This window comes from Ammospiza caudacuta, chromosome 6, assembly GCF_027887145.1.
Source record: "Ammospiza caudacuta isolate bAmmCau1 chromosome 6, bAmmCau1.pri, whole genome shotgun sequence".
NCBI lineage: Eukaryota > Metazoa > Chordata > Aves > Passeriformes > Passerellidae > Ammospiza > Ammospiza caudacuta.
In genome coordinates this window covers 30,340,638-30,355,429 of record NC_080598.1, presented here as the reverse complement: position 1 = coordinate 30,355,429, position 14,792 = coordinate 30,340,638, and the positions used below count along the sequence as shown (strand labels likewise).

At 40.7% G+C, this 14,792-nt stretch overlaps 1 protein-coding gene across 1 annotated transcript in view; it reads right to left on the bottom strand.

Moving 5' to 3' along the window:
- The window catches only part of MIDEAS (mitotic deacetylase associated SANT domain protein), a 53,817-nt gene extending 40,744 nt beyond the window's left edge, over window positions 1-13,073 (bottom strand). Inside the window, exon 1 of the mRNA XM_058806994.1 lies at window positions 12,938-13,073. The gene's annotated coding sequence lies outside the window, so the exon portion shown is untranslated. The remainder of the gene's footprint in view (window positions 1-12,937) is intronic.
- Window positions 13,074-14,792: the final 1,719 nt, after the last annotated feature.

The following is a 14,792-nucleotide window of genomic DNA, read 5'->3' as shown; positions in this document are numbered from 1 at the left end:
GGCCGGGCCCCGAACGCCCTGCACAGCCCGATCCCACCTCCAGCAAGGGAGGGCCCAACTCCGGCCGGGCACCGAACGCCCTGCACAGCCTAGCCCCACCTGCAGCAAGGGAGGGCCCAACCCCGGCCCGGCACCGAACGCCCTGCACAGCCTAGCCCCACCTGCAGCAAGGGAGGGCCCAGCGCCAGCCGGGGACTGAGCCCCCTGCACAGCCCGGCCCCACCTCCAGCAAGGGAGGGCCCAGCGCCGGCCGGGCACCGAACGCCCTGCAGAGGCCGGCCAGGCTGCAGGTGTCTGCAGCACGAGCACCGAGACACTGAGGCCTGCACAGAAAGGCACTCTGCAATACACTCCTTTCATTTAGGTCGTGAATGAGGAATTTTCTTTTTTTTCTTTTTTTTTCTAAAGATACAGCCTCTTCTGTTGTTTCTACAAGCTATGAATATACCCAGCTTCATTTTCAACTTTTGCATTGGAAGGAAAGTCCCAAAATTATTCGTTATATAACTTCATAACAAAGTCACAAATTTATTAAAGTAAGGTGAATAGTAGCACTGATAGAACTGAGGGAGAAAAAAACCCAACTGTTTAATGCCCAACACACACTTCAGAAAAAAAAAACCATCAAAAATAAATTAACATTCCTGCCTCAAGGCCGATTTTTCCAGCAATTGTATTTAATAATAGTAAGGGACTGGGCTGTTGCTGAAAAGATAAGCTGACATCATTCCAGACACATGAGTTTTCCAGATCTCCCTTTTAATATTAAAAAAAAATAAACAAAACAAACAAACAAAAACCCAAAAACCAACCAGTCAAAAAACACCAAAAAAAACCCACCCAAACACAAAAAAAACACCACCTCTACTTACTTAAAAAAAAAGGATGAGGAAGGAGACACCTTTCAAGCAAAATGGTCTCAGTGAGTCCAGTCAGCTTGCCAAGTGTTAATATATGCTTTATTTTATTTCTTCATCTGTTGGGTTTCTTTTAAATTTTGCTTGTGTAACACAGAAAAGTCAAATCAGTGGTTTTTTTTCCCTTCAAAGCGATTGGTAACTCATCTGTTTCACAATTCAGCATTTGGAAGAAATCTTGCAATGCTGGTGTGAGACTTTAAGTTAATTGTGCGAATGAATAAAGGGATATGGAATAATTAAGACTTACAAAGACAACTTTAATTTTTCAGTAAGATGACTGCAAGTATCATCAAGCAAAATGTTATTAAGTTACTTATTTCCTGCAACAAAATTGTTTTCAACTAATCTGACAATGCAGTTGAGATTTTCTGATGGTGTCAGAACACTGAATATTGAAAGCCAAAAGAAAACAACCTTCTTCCATGACAAACTCCCTACTTACTCCATGCACCCTTGCACCAGCTCTCCAAATCAGAACCATAAGTAGTAGCTACAAAGAGAACACTACAAGAAAGCCTTCCTGTTTTCATTTTCTTATGCACAGTGGGTAATAGTTACGTGTAAATCAGTCACAAGCAGAAACCTTATAACAGGAAGAGCAAAGTGTTCACTTTGCAGTTGTTACTGTCAGTTTTTGATTTTGTCTGCTGGTCCTCTCTAGTCACACAGAGCAAAAGTAGTATCAGTTTCACAAAAAATGCAGCTGTGTTTTTTAACATAAATACAGCTTCTCTCAACTCCTTACTTCCTTACAATCCAAAACTACCTGTGTGCAAGCCTGCCCTGTCCTTCCTACACTTTGGCCTTCTGCATCCACAATCAATCCTGAATCCAACCTATAGCTGTTCCAAGTGAAGGTTTAATATTACAAAGGGTTACAAACAAGCAATCTTATAACTAAATATTTTTCATCCTTCTTCATGCAAGAAAACTTCACACTCTTCAAATCTAGGATGCAAATGTAGGATGCAATAAGCCATTTTGTCTTGACAGACTAGTAGATTTTCATTAAAATATATCAACAATAAGCAAAAATGTTCAGAGTTTGGGAAAGCAAAGGGTTAAAACCTCCATGATAGTTGCTGCAAAGAAATATTAGTAAGTAACTTGACAAAATATTCACAAAGTCTCTTACACTCAAAGTCATTATGCTTTTCCCCTCCAGACAGGGTCAGTATGTCCTGCCAATTCATGAGCTCCCAAAAATAAACCAGTTGAGTAACTAAAGATGTCAATCGATTTTCACACTGCCTCCACACAAACGGTATCACTTGGATGGTGACTTGTAAACAGCCAGGCATCCTACACTTAACCTGGAGCACTTTCCCAAGCAAATTCTGTCACTTACAGTTACTCTGTTAGAGCTGTCACTGAACAAAGAATATTTTTCCACCTCCAAACTGTATTCTTATAAAATAAGTCACTCAGAAAGAACTGTCTTTTTAAAATGCTTTATAGCACGTAGCAAAATTGAGTAGTTCTATTCATCTTCACAATAAAAAAACCCCACAACAGAGCAGCTGAGAGATGTAAAGAATGTCCTGAACCCATGCTTCAAGGGAGAATGCTGATCCACTACTTTCTTTTCTTCCATCTTTGATCTTTTCAGTGACACTACCAAAGTTACCCAACTGAGAAACAGAAAAGTATGAAATAGCTCTGCATAAGAGGCAGACTGAAATCACCTAAGTGCTCAGAACCAGGGAGATAATAACTTTGTTCACTGACATGATTGAAAGCCAAGTAACCTGGCTAGAGAAACTACTCAATCTGCTCCACACAGAAACTGAAGCACTCCTTTCCATGCACGTCTTTCTAGAGTGCAATCCAGAAGACTCCATTCCACATCTTCAATTTCTAGAACAAACATGACAGGATTCAGCAGAGAACTAAAATTAAGACTTTTAATCACAATGTCCAGGAAAAAGCCAGTCAAGAGGGTTCATAGCAGATGCATATAGGCAATAATATATCTGCAATTCGATGAAAAATTGCTATTTCACCCAAGGCTTAAGTGCCTCTATCTGCTGGAGGCAAACAGAGGGTGCCAAAACCCATTTCTGAACAGCGATGTCATCTGCTTCTCTAGGAGGTGTGAGAGGGTCTGGCCTCCTCTACAAAGGCTGCTGACAAAACATTCACCCGGCCATAGAGATGCAAATTCACACTCACATACCACACCTTCCCCTATCAGGAGGGCCCAGCAATCAACTCCTCTGTGTGGGGCAGAATCTCCATTTCTACTCACGTTATGCCACTGAAGTGTTGGGTGAGAGTATGGTTTTGTAGCCATAGTTGAAGACGATTACATCACCTTTAAACGAGGATGATAACGAGGCACAAACGATGTAAAGTACTTGTTAGCTGTGAGCTTACAAGAAAAGGAGCAGACTGGAAACATTTTGTTATGTCCCACGGCACCAGAAAACAAATGCTTCCTGAATGGCATTTTGTTGTCTTCTCTTTCAGGTCTGCCTGCCTTTAGTCCTCCTTATCCTATAGCTAACAGCTTGTAGATGCAAGTGTAGACTCGTGTATTAGATACAGGAAACTCCACAACAGGAGAACCTAATGCTCTTCTGCATGAGGGCAAAGAGCATGACTTGTTCTAAGCTCAGGGCACCTGTTCCTTATTGCTGCCCATTTTAGTTTCCATATAAGCAGCTTGTTGAGTCTAAGTATGAATAAAAGACTCAATGAAATCATAAACCATCGTTTCCCTTTACGGGTGGGACACCACTGAAAAAACAATAAAAGCACTTCAGGCTACTAAAAGAGATTAAGAGCAAGATTTTACTTCAGATTTTAAAAGGCAATGGAAAGCCGTTGCCTTCTTGGGAAGACTATGGATGTGACTTCTTAAATATTTTAACGCAATTAATATGTTAGAAAGCTCCCCTAGCTTCAATTTCCAGGCTATGCTCCTGAAGCAGATCTCTGTAAGAACTGCTGGTACAGACCCTACCACAGCATTGCAATTTCCACTGGCAAATGAGATCCTCAAATTTACTTTTGACAAAAGGAAGCCTTATAGATTGCTTAGCTTTCCAAACGTCTAGGTGTATCCTGCACCTTTGTAGCATATTATTCAAACTAAAGTGGTACAAACCCTCAGTAAAACCATATTGCCGCAGAAAATGAAAGTAGAACTTTCTATGCAGCCTGAGATCAGGTGCAGTCTTTTTCATTAATGCTCATGACGTGAAGATGTCCTGGTTCCAGCCAGCACAGGGTTATTTTTTGTAGCAGACATGAGGGGCACAGCCAGGTCATGGAGGTTACTCTACACCATCTCATGTCATTGCTGGGATGGAGGAAAGGGACATTCTTCTAGGGAAAAGGGTGATTGCTCAAATTGTAGATTTCCCTGAGGTGAGGAAATGTGGCAGAGCCATCAGCTATTTTATTGCTGCTACTGCTCCTTTTCTTATCTCACTGCTGTTTCCAGTAAACTGTTCTTAGCTCAACCCATGATCTTTGCCTTTTGTGCCTCCAATTTTCCTCTTCAGCCCATCAAAGGGGGAGAGGAGGGGAAAAGACAGAACCGATGTGTGGTTTGGAGTATGGGGGCACTAGACTGGGGAGTACCATTCCTAAACCTTGACAGAAGAGCAGAAGAAAAACATCTTATACAGGTTTGAATTATACTCAAAATCCCTCTTCAGCAGACCTCAAACTCAAGAGAATATAGAAAACTGGATTTTATTTTTGGTTCATAAGAAATCATCTTTCTGTATTTGACACCAAAGGGTTGCTGCAAACATTAGCCATCTCTGCTTTTCGGCTGAGTAACATGTGAACCACTGAGTTTTCTTGTTTGATTTTGTCACATGGTCCTTGGAGCATGCTATTATGATACTATCTAGGCTGAAGCAAGCATTTACAATTTGAGTTCAAAATTCCGAATACAGTTTAAATACCAATATCTCACATAAAGGAAACATTAAGCATTTCTAAACGTAAATATCTTCCTATATTGGCACTTTGTTATTTTGTGTGAGCATAAGAACGTTGGTTTGTGGGTCGTCCTTTAAAAACAAGGTGTTTTGCTCTTTCATCTAAATGTCATTCTTCCACAAATATCAACAAGAAATTTATGGTACTATAACAATAGAATATTGCTGATCAGGATTGGAACAGACTATTGATTTATCACCACTGGGGAAAAAGAAACACTTCTGTTAAGAAAAAAGTAAAAACCTTTTCAACATCACTTTAGTCAGCACAGAAGCAGCAGCATCTTGCCAACGTGGATGTTTTAACATCAACTTCAAGTATCAAATACACTGTCCCTTTAACTAAATATCCATGTATATGTGGTCAAGCAATTGCTGGTGTTGACAAGTATTTGGGCCACTGCCCTTGCTCTCATACTTGCGTAATGATACCTCTGACAGAGGTGCCTAGCAAAGAAATCCATAAAGTGGCTAAAAAGCAGCAGTGCAAGCTGGAAGACAATGCAGGGTCTCTGGCCTTGCTCTGTTGCCTCTGTGTTAGAAATGCATTTGCTTTAGGACCAGTCCACCCTAGCTTCATCTGTCTCCTGTGCTTAAGAATTCAGCAAATACGTGTTTATGCCACTCTCAGACAAACAAACAAAGACCTGCATCATGGCATATTTGTGAGCACAGGCAGGCTAATTCATTTTAAAATGCCACGAGAGATTCCCTGAATAAGGAAACTGAATTTTCCAGTGTACAATTCTTATCAGTAGTCATTACTGTTATTATTAAAAAGCTCTTCCAGTTGCAGAAAAAAAATTTACAAATCAAGGCTCCAAATATGCATTCCTTTTGCTAACAAAGCTCTCTGCACTTTAATTTCCTCTCTAAAGGTAAGGTAACTAGGTTTATTTATATTACAAATTTTAAAAAAGCCCAGATAGCTTTGTTAATCTTTTAATAGAAAAATATCATCATTGACATCAATAAAGCTTCTTGCAGGGCAGCCCCTTATTCACTGTTAACAAGTGGAAACTCCAAGTATAGCATCAGCTATATCAAACTTCTCAGATTTTTAATTCCTCAGTTATTCAAATGTTTATTCTTTACATCTCAAATTGAAAATTAAAATACATTGTTTATAAGGAGCCTCACATTCTTTTTCTATCTTCTTAGGTACTAAAAGGTGTTTTTATCACAGATCAGATTTTTCTACAGAAATATTTACAGTACATTTTCTGCAGAAAGAAAGCTGCAATAGCAATATAAGTAATCTAGTACCACACCTAAAATATTTCATTTTTGCCAAAGAAAAAGGACTAAACCAAGGAGTCCCATACTTCAGCAGGAAAGCAGTTCCCATATTTCAAAGGGAAAGAAATGTCTTAAATATCCTTTTGACTCTTAAATGTATTTAGAAAATCACGATAACGAAAGACCACTTCAATGCTGAAATTAAATCAGAAAAAAGTGAGTCTGATAATCAAACACAACATTTTGCACAACTGTTTACTTACAATTACACTGTTTACATGCAAAGGCTTTCTAGTTATTCAAGAAGGGCAGCTGAAGCCCCTAATAACCAGAATGCCTAAGGGTACAGTAATGCTTCACTAGTATGACAGAAGTCTAGCTTTTGTTTTTAATATATTCCTTTTCTTCTCCAGAGGCATCTCAACATCCCTTAAAACATGTCAATTTAAACAAATACGGTTTGGAAAGTCCACATTATTTACTTATATGTACTTATATTTTATAAAGATTTGAAAATACAACAGCTTTCCATGAAAAAATACAAATAAAATCTCTTTTATTACTTAAATGTTACGGATACTATATCTGTCCCCAGTATATAGCGTGTCTCATGCAGGATAACATCTAGAGTTTATCACAAAAGATTCAAAGAGAATAATTCAACTCAGAATTTTCCAAGTCATGAAATCAAACTAAATCATAGGGGCAGTCAGATTTCCCTGCCAGTTTCACATATGTGAGTATCTGGGATCCTAAGCTGTCATCATTGAAATCTCCTAAAGCAGTCTTAGAACTGTGGCTCTCTCTCCTACCACCAGGAATTTGGCAGTGCTGGGATTTTGTTCTCAAATGGCATAAAATCAAATTTAAATAGGAAAATACTTTGCTCATTTCTTCTCCACCCAAGTGCAGTAATTTCCCACAAACACAGCAAACTCTCCTTTCAGGAAGTGCATGAAAGAATCCATTATGTAGGGAGGAATAAAAGCCTGAAATCAAAACAGTTTAAACTCCCAAAAGCATTGTTAAGGATATTATAAAACTGTAAACAAGAATCCAATTCTTGACAAATAACCAGGTGACATATGCAGGAGTTGAAAAGGAAATGCTCAAGGAGTCCCAGGTGTACACAGGCATAGCAGGTAAGGCCGCACCTAAGCATATGTGATTAAGTCAAGTTTGAAATCTTGCAACATCCTCATGAAACTTGGGATCCAAACAAAAATGCACTTTTACCTATGAACTATGCCATAACAAGGCTACTTGGAGATTGTTCAGACTTCTGGGACTATTTCAACTTTGGACCTCATTACGATGCACAGCACAGACAAGGTGACAAGCATTTCAGCAGGCTGACTGCCCCACAGCATGCAGCTCCCGAGAACAACAGGCTCTGGTTTGTCCTTGCTGAAGGGAAGCAGCCACTCTGACAGCTGGAAATCCACCACAGAACTCTGTACCACAGACAGGCGGCAAAACCACACCAGTATTTCAAAAAGTCCTATTAGTTACAAGCCCTTCAAAAAAGAAAATAAAGACATAGCCAAGAACAAAACTTGCAGTTATAATTCATGCATATTTTGATCACCATTACTCTAGAAATAACAAAAACAACATTATCAAAGAGAAGAAATGAAGATAAACTCCAAAATACAGCATTATATTCAAGGTTAAAATAACAGTACGAACAGTCAAATGAAAAACTTCAGCATGGTTTAAAAAAAACCAAACCAAGCAAAACGTCCGAAACTACCCTAGCATCACAAAGAAAATAAACTTTTGTTCTCAGGGGAATTGAGTTATGAGATAGGTGCGTGTATATAACAAATAGTGTGTGTACATATAAATATACACAAACATTTAATTTGTCTTCCTGAAATAAACTACAGGAGGATGTATCAATATATATCATTGTACTGTACTCTCTGCTATGATGGGAAAAGCCAAGCAACTGAGAACCAATGTGAGAAGATAATAGGTAGCAAAGAAAAAACAAAGCATGAACACTGACTTGATTCTTCTTAGTGTCTCTTTACATCCCAGCTCTGAACATGTTATGTATCAGTAGCATATTTAGTAAAAAAGATATCAGAACTGTTTCTTGGTTTACTACTTCAGGTACTAATGGCACTTATTTTAATTCTTACCAATGCTAAAGTCAAACTGTACAGTTTTTACAATTCTTACCAATGCTAAGTCAACCTATACCCTTAATTTTCACTAATTAAGGGTAAAAAGGAAAACATTATTCTATGCTTTGCTGTAAGCCTTTCAAAATGTCTTTAAGAACAAACAAAAAATTAACTCACACTGGCCACACCCTCCCAATATAGCTTTTCCCAGTTCTCAACTTCTTGATTAACACCAGCCATCAATTCAACAAGGGGCAATCACAGTCGTTTACTTGTACATAAAAAGAACATTAATTTTGGGGTATGTACATTTCAAAGAATATCTGTACATCATATTATATATTGATTAATGAATTATATTAACTTAAGCATTGTTATTTGGTGCTGTCACTTGCACAAAACACAATAAAAAGCATCAAGAGAGCCTGAAAAGCAAAGAATTAATTACCAAGATTATCTCTGCATCCACATTCGAATGGTTGCTCCTAAATACCCGGACTGCATTCAAAATGCATGTATTCAGACTTTTTCCCGGTGTGCAGAGTAGAGCTCTCCCTCATAACTTTTTCAGTCACTGGAGTCGACCAGCAGAGCACCAAGGGCTGCAGCTGGGGACCGCTCAGAAGAGAAGCTGTGCAAAGCGTCGGGAGTGCCCCTTGAGCAGCCTCCTGCTGCACACACAGGCCACCTGCGCACTGCGAGCTGCTGGAGCTTCCACACGGAATGCAAGGGGCTGCTAGGCAGCTCCAGAAACTCACATTACTGCTGACCGACCAGCCACCTCTTTCAGGGACGTCTGTAATGCATAACGAGGATTTCTTCGTTTGAAGGCTCAAATCACACCGGGGAACGTGTGATTCAAAGTACAAGCAACTCCCGTCTGACATAAAGCTCTCTGCCACACTTGCAATTATTAGGGAAGGTCCTGAGGATATTTCCTTGAACTAGCAGTTCATCCCTCCTATTTACAAATTGCTCAGTGGCAACTCTTCCCTTTGGATGTGACTCATGAGCCTTGGTTTGCTCGTGCCAGAACCTGCAGCTTTTTGGGCATGTATTGCAAAACCTCACCACCAGAGCCCCTGCCTCCCTCACCTCCCCCTTTCTCACTATGAGTACTCAAAGAGGTTTACTTCTCACTTCATGTCTCTTAGAATGTAACTAATTGCACTGGAGACAACATTCATATTTACTACATTTAATTTTAGCATAAACTATAATTTACTGCAACCAGTACTAAGATTTTATGCAAAGCTCCAGACCAAAAAAAAACCCAAAAAACAAAAAAAAACAAAAAAAAAACAAAAAAAAAAAAAAACAAAAAAAAAAAAACCCAAACCAAAACAAACAAACAAATACGACAAAAACACAAAAAACCCAAACCAAAAGACCCCTTAAAAAAACCCCAAAAAACAGGGTACAAAAAACCCCCCCAGCTCTTACCAACATTCTTATTCCACAATTTGATCAGTAGGTTAAAAAAAGTGTTTGTTAAATGTTTACCTAAACTCAACAGAAAACTGTAAGTTTCTTGAGTAGAAATCCTTCAAGAACTAAGCATATAGAAAATATATACACTTTTGCAAACAGGGCCACCGGCTAGCAGACTTCCACTCTGATTCATGGCAGTCCCTCGTCTCCTTATGTGCCTGGGCACACCTCCACACACGCACCACCAAGGTGGCCATTTCCAAAGACAGGCTGCATGTCCTCAAGTCAGGGGCAACTTAAGGGCTTGATCAGCAGCTTGACAGAAGAGTATCATGAAAGGGATGACAGGTTTGAAAATATCTCCTGTGGCTCCACAGCCACTACTGACAGGTGACCATAAGAGTGAAAATGCAAAAATGTAAACTAACATTTGGAGCATTTACGCAGGCTTTTGAAAAGCTTGCATTGTGCTACAGCCCTCATCGCTTCATATCACCACTACTCGCATGCACCTGGACGGGTTAAAGGCTAGCACAGCTACACCTTTGTTTTGCTAGCATACACACAAATGTATATATATCTATGACTAATTCCACTGAGAACCACAGGACAACTCAAGGACGTGCAAGTTACCTACTCCTTTGTATACATGCCCTAAGAATCCCTAAGCCAAAAACTCTCTCCCACCACATAGGTTATGAAAACCAAAAGACTTAGCATAAGGAATGACTATTTGTATCACTACCACAAATTATTCACATCAAATCTTTAAGAACTAATTTTGCTGTTAAAACACCCAGACTGTCAAGTTAGTCAAGACATGATGTACAATTTCAAGAAAAATCTACAAGTAGAACATCACAGTAATGAATGCATTACCATATTTTTTTCATGTTTTATTAAAACAAAATGCTCCAATAAACTTACAGAAGGATCACTAAGATCATTTGTCAAATGACAAAAAAAAAAACCAAACCAACAAACAAAACACAAAGAACACTGTCAGAAGATGCCTTCATTCTTCATTAACAAAGCCACATATATTTTACATTAACCACTTTCTTGACAACCTGAGGAAACTAGGAAATATGTGTGTCTTCAGCTAAAATATGTTTTAGTTGAACACCAAGAAATTTTTAAAAAACTTTCAATTTTTATAGTAATTTTCATTGCAGTGCTCAAAATACTTTACAAGCCTTTGTGGCTTTTATTAAGATATCAGCTATAATAGCTGAAGATAACACTTACAGAAAATTGTTTGTAATGTTAGAAAGGCCAGTCTCTGAGCACCAGATCTGAAATCGTTCAGATCTGTCATGAATTCCAAGTACTCTCAAAACTAATGATAAAATAACTGAATAAAATAATCGCTGATAAAAATAACACCAGAATTTCTGAAAAACAAATCTTAGGAAACTTAAGTTGTACCCACAACAACTTTGGCATTATTATGATGTTCTTTAAAGTCTTAGTTAAAAGCCTTGCTAATACAGTGTCAGTGGCACGCTTTCTCAGTGCCTCATACTATCCCTCAGCCAACATTGCCTTTAAGATGACTGAACCAGATGCAACTTTTAAGACAAAGCTGAAAAAGCATGCTCTGAGCGAATCTGTGGTCTGGTAGTTCGTTCAAACTCTAAGTTTTTGCGGCCCGACACAGAAACTCTCCCCAATACTCTTCTCTCCATTTCCAAGCCAGCTAGGCGAACTGCAATTGCTTATTTTAACATAGGTCCTTTTCCCACACAAGCACACGAAAAAACTGACCAGAGCAAGAATTATGCTAAATGTGCAGGACTGTAGCAAACCTGAGTGGATTTCACCCATATATAATCACTTTATAAACATGAACCCTCAGATTCAATGAGCTTTCAATTTCTGTCTGCTGTGATTTCAGAAACTACTAGTGGCGTTATTGCTGAGTATTTCAGATCTGTGATTTCTACGATCAGCCTCACTCCACTTCTCCTACCTTCCTCTTCTAATTCTTTGAAGTCAGTCTAAGAGGAACGTGGCAGTTCAGTGCAGAACACATTCTCTTTTTAGCATTTGCAATGCAAAGCTAGGTTTTGTTCGGTACAGAAATCTTGCACAATAGCCTGCGTATACGTATTCGTTCCAACAATGCTGTCCTATGCAATCACTCTGTAATTACACACAGTCATAAAGCTGCTGCTGTTGCTGCCTGGAACTGCAGTCTCGCCCTCTAAACAACCTAATAGTCTCTGCATTAGGACATTTCTTTTTCTCTCTTCCCCTCCCTTAACTGCTTGCTCCAGTACAGATGGCCTTTACACTAAGCTCAAAGCACGTAGCCGGAATGAAATCAAGTAATTATTAAAAAATTAGATGTTTTAAAAGAATGCAAAATAAATCTCTGTTGAGCAAATAGAATATTTTACTAATTCTGCAAGCTGCAACCACACAAGACTTTACAAACCAAAAATAAATCCTGCTTACGCCTGTTAAAAAAAAAAAAACGTAAGTATTATATAAGACTCTCACATACGCGCGTAGGTGTATTGTCAGCTTTTACTGCTAAACTGCAACGAATCGGTCTTTTGCAGTTGCTGCCAGAAAAGAGCTGTACACTTGGGAGCACGGGATTTTTCAAAAATTATCTAACAAATTCCTCCCCGCCCCCCTCCACCGCGATCCGACCCTGGCCACGATGCGCGCTCGGCGGCGGCCGGGACCCGGCGGCTCCCGCGCAGCACCGGGGCCCCGCACGCGCCGCGAGCAAAGAGAACCTTCCCGCGCCCCAACCAACCCCCCAAAATCCACCCGCAGGCAGCTCACCCGGACACAGACACATCCTGAAAGCGGTGCTGCAGCCAGGCAGCCGCGAAGAAACCCCTCCGGAGCGCTCGTAACAACTCAGGGTACGTAACAAGTCAGGAGGCGGCGGCTCAGCAGCCGAGCCTGGTCCCCCGCAGCAGGCGGGCCGGGAGTGCCGCTGCCCCGGCGCCGTGGGGCTGCGCGGCCCGGGCGCGGAGCCAGCCGCACTCGTCACCTCCACAGGTACTTCTGCTCCTCATCCTGCACCCAGCACCCACAAACAAAGCACGCATCACGACCCCCAAAAGAAACTCCCCAGGAAAGATACCCCTCTCCAAAATGGCAGGAAAACGGAAGCAAATTGTGCAAATTGAAAAAAAAAAAAAAAAAAAAAAAACAAAAAAAAAAAAACCAAAAAAACCAAAAAAAAAACAAACGCGTGGAAAACAGAAGAAGGAAGAGAGAGAAGGTGCTGGCTCACCTGCGCAGCCAGGCACGGCGGGCGCCGCGGGGGAACGTGGAGCGGCTGTTTGCAGAGGGGGGCGGGAGCGAAGAAGGAGGGGGGGAAAAAAAAAACAAACTTTGTTTCTTTCTCTCCGGGACTCAGCGAAAGCGTCACTTCCTAGTGCAGTAAGCGGGGAGGCTCCCGGGCTCGGGCTCCTCAACTCCTCCTCCTCCCGCCTTCCTCCTCCTCCATCCGCGGCGCGGCTCCCCGGCGGCCCTCAGCGCCTCATCCCGCCACGGGCCTGGGCCCCCTGCCCTTGTCCACAGATCGCGGCTTGACCTTCTGCGCTTGGCTGTCGCTGCTGTTGGCAACGAAGGAGAGGAAATCCCCAGCGAGTGAGGGGCGGGCAGAGAGTTTGCAGCATTGATTTGAAAGCCAAGCCCTGCAAAATACTGCCGTGTCCAATACCCGACGGAAAGCGCCGCTTTGATGTCCCCAGTTCAGAGCTAGCCTCTTCAGCGAGATCAGGCTTCGTGTCCTTTCTCTCTAAAAGAAGAGAAAAGCAAACAAAGAGCTTTTGGTTTTTAAGGAAACCCTTGTACCAAAGGAAAACATCTGCTTTTCTGTTTCCCCCTTTCGGTCCCTTTTCTCACTTTTTCAGAAGAAAAAGTGGGGGGGGGGGGGCGGGAAAGGAAGGGAGAAAGGATATTAGTCCAATGCAAATCCTCAGGTCATGTCTATATTGTTGGCTGTTTTACCAACACCTGAAATTTACTTTCACAATAACTCATACTTCTGAGGTTTCTAAAAATGTCCAGCTCCTCTTCTGGAATATGGCTTCCTTTGCTGCCTTGGTCCCAGAATCAAAAACACAGTGTGCTGACAAATGCAGGCACGCCACTCTACCCTACTAAGGCAGGAAATAAGGAAGCTGCTTTGTCATTGCTCCCTCTGTAGACTGCTCTGCTACTTGAGTTTGTTAACAATCAATGAAACTTCTAGATTATAAAATAACCTTTAGACAGCATTCACAGATTAGACTCACATTCAGTGAAACGTCGAGCAACATGGAGATGCCAAACATTTTTCTTCAATGTGCACGTTGCCACATGTTTACCTTCATCCAGGCTCAGATCATTCAGTGCACAAAGCAGCATTGCTGGATTTTGGGTTTGTTTTTTTTTTTTTTTCAGACCAGCAGGGCACTTTCCCTTCCAGCATGTATTGCCTTATAGATTGAAATATAGAAGAAATTTTTGCACTGCTCACTGTAGTTCATGTTTCTTTCACAATAGCTCCTTGCAGAACTTTTTACCAGGGAAGCTCAAGATGTGTAGAAACAGGAGCCCAGAGAAGTGACTTGCCTATGACTACAGACGCATAACCAGGTTACTCTGATGAGTCCCAGGTCAGCAGTCTAATTACCACACCCAATCTTTTCCTGTCATGGTGCAGAGGATAACAGTGAGACACATGGTGGTGAAGAGCAAAATAGTAGCCACGGGTACTACTGGTAAAGGTTTTTTTTTCTTTCACAACCAGAGGTATCATTTGATGCAACACTGTCTCAATAGGACCTTCAAGGAAAGCTCTGCTATAGCATCATTAATACATTTGCTCTTCCAAATTCATGATAGACAGGAATAATAGGTCAATAACTATTTAAATCAATACAGAAAGAATATTCCCAGATGTTCACAAATTACCTGACATGTAAAGCAAACATAAATTATTGAACATATAATAACTAGCTGTAGTCAAAGGCATACAACTCATTAATTTCATTTGCTCTAATAAAGATTGAAATGAGAGATTCAATAAACTGGAGTTATTTCCTCTCTGTTATGTTAGGCAATCGGTGCCTCCCATGAAGCACATCAGATATTGATGA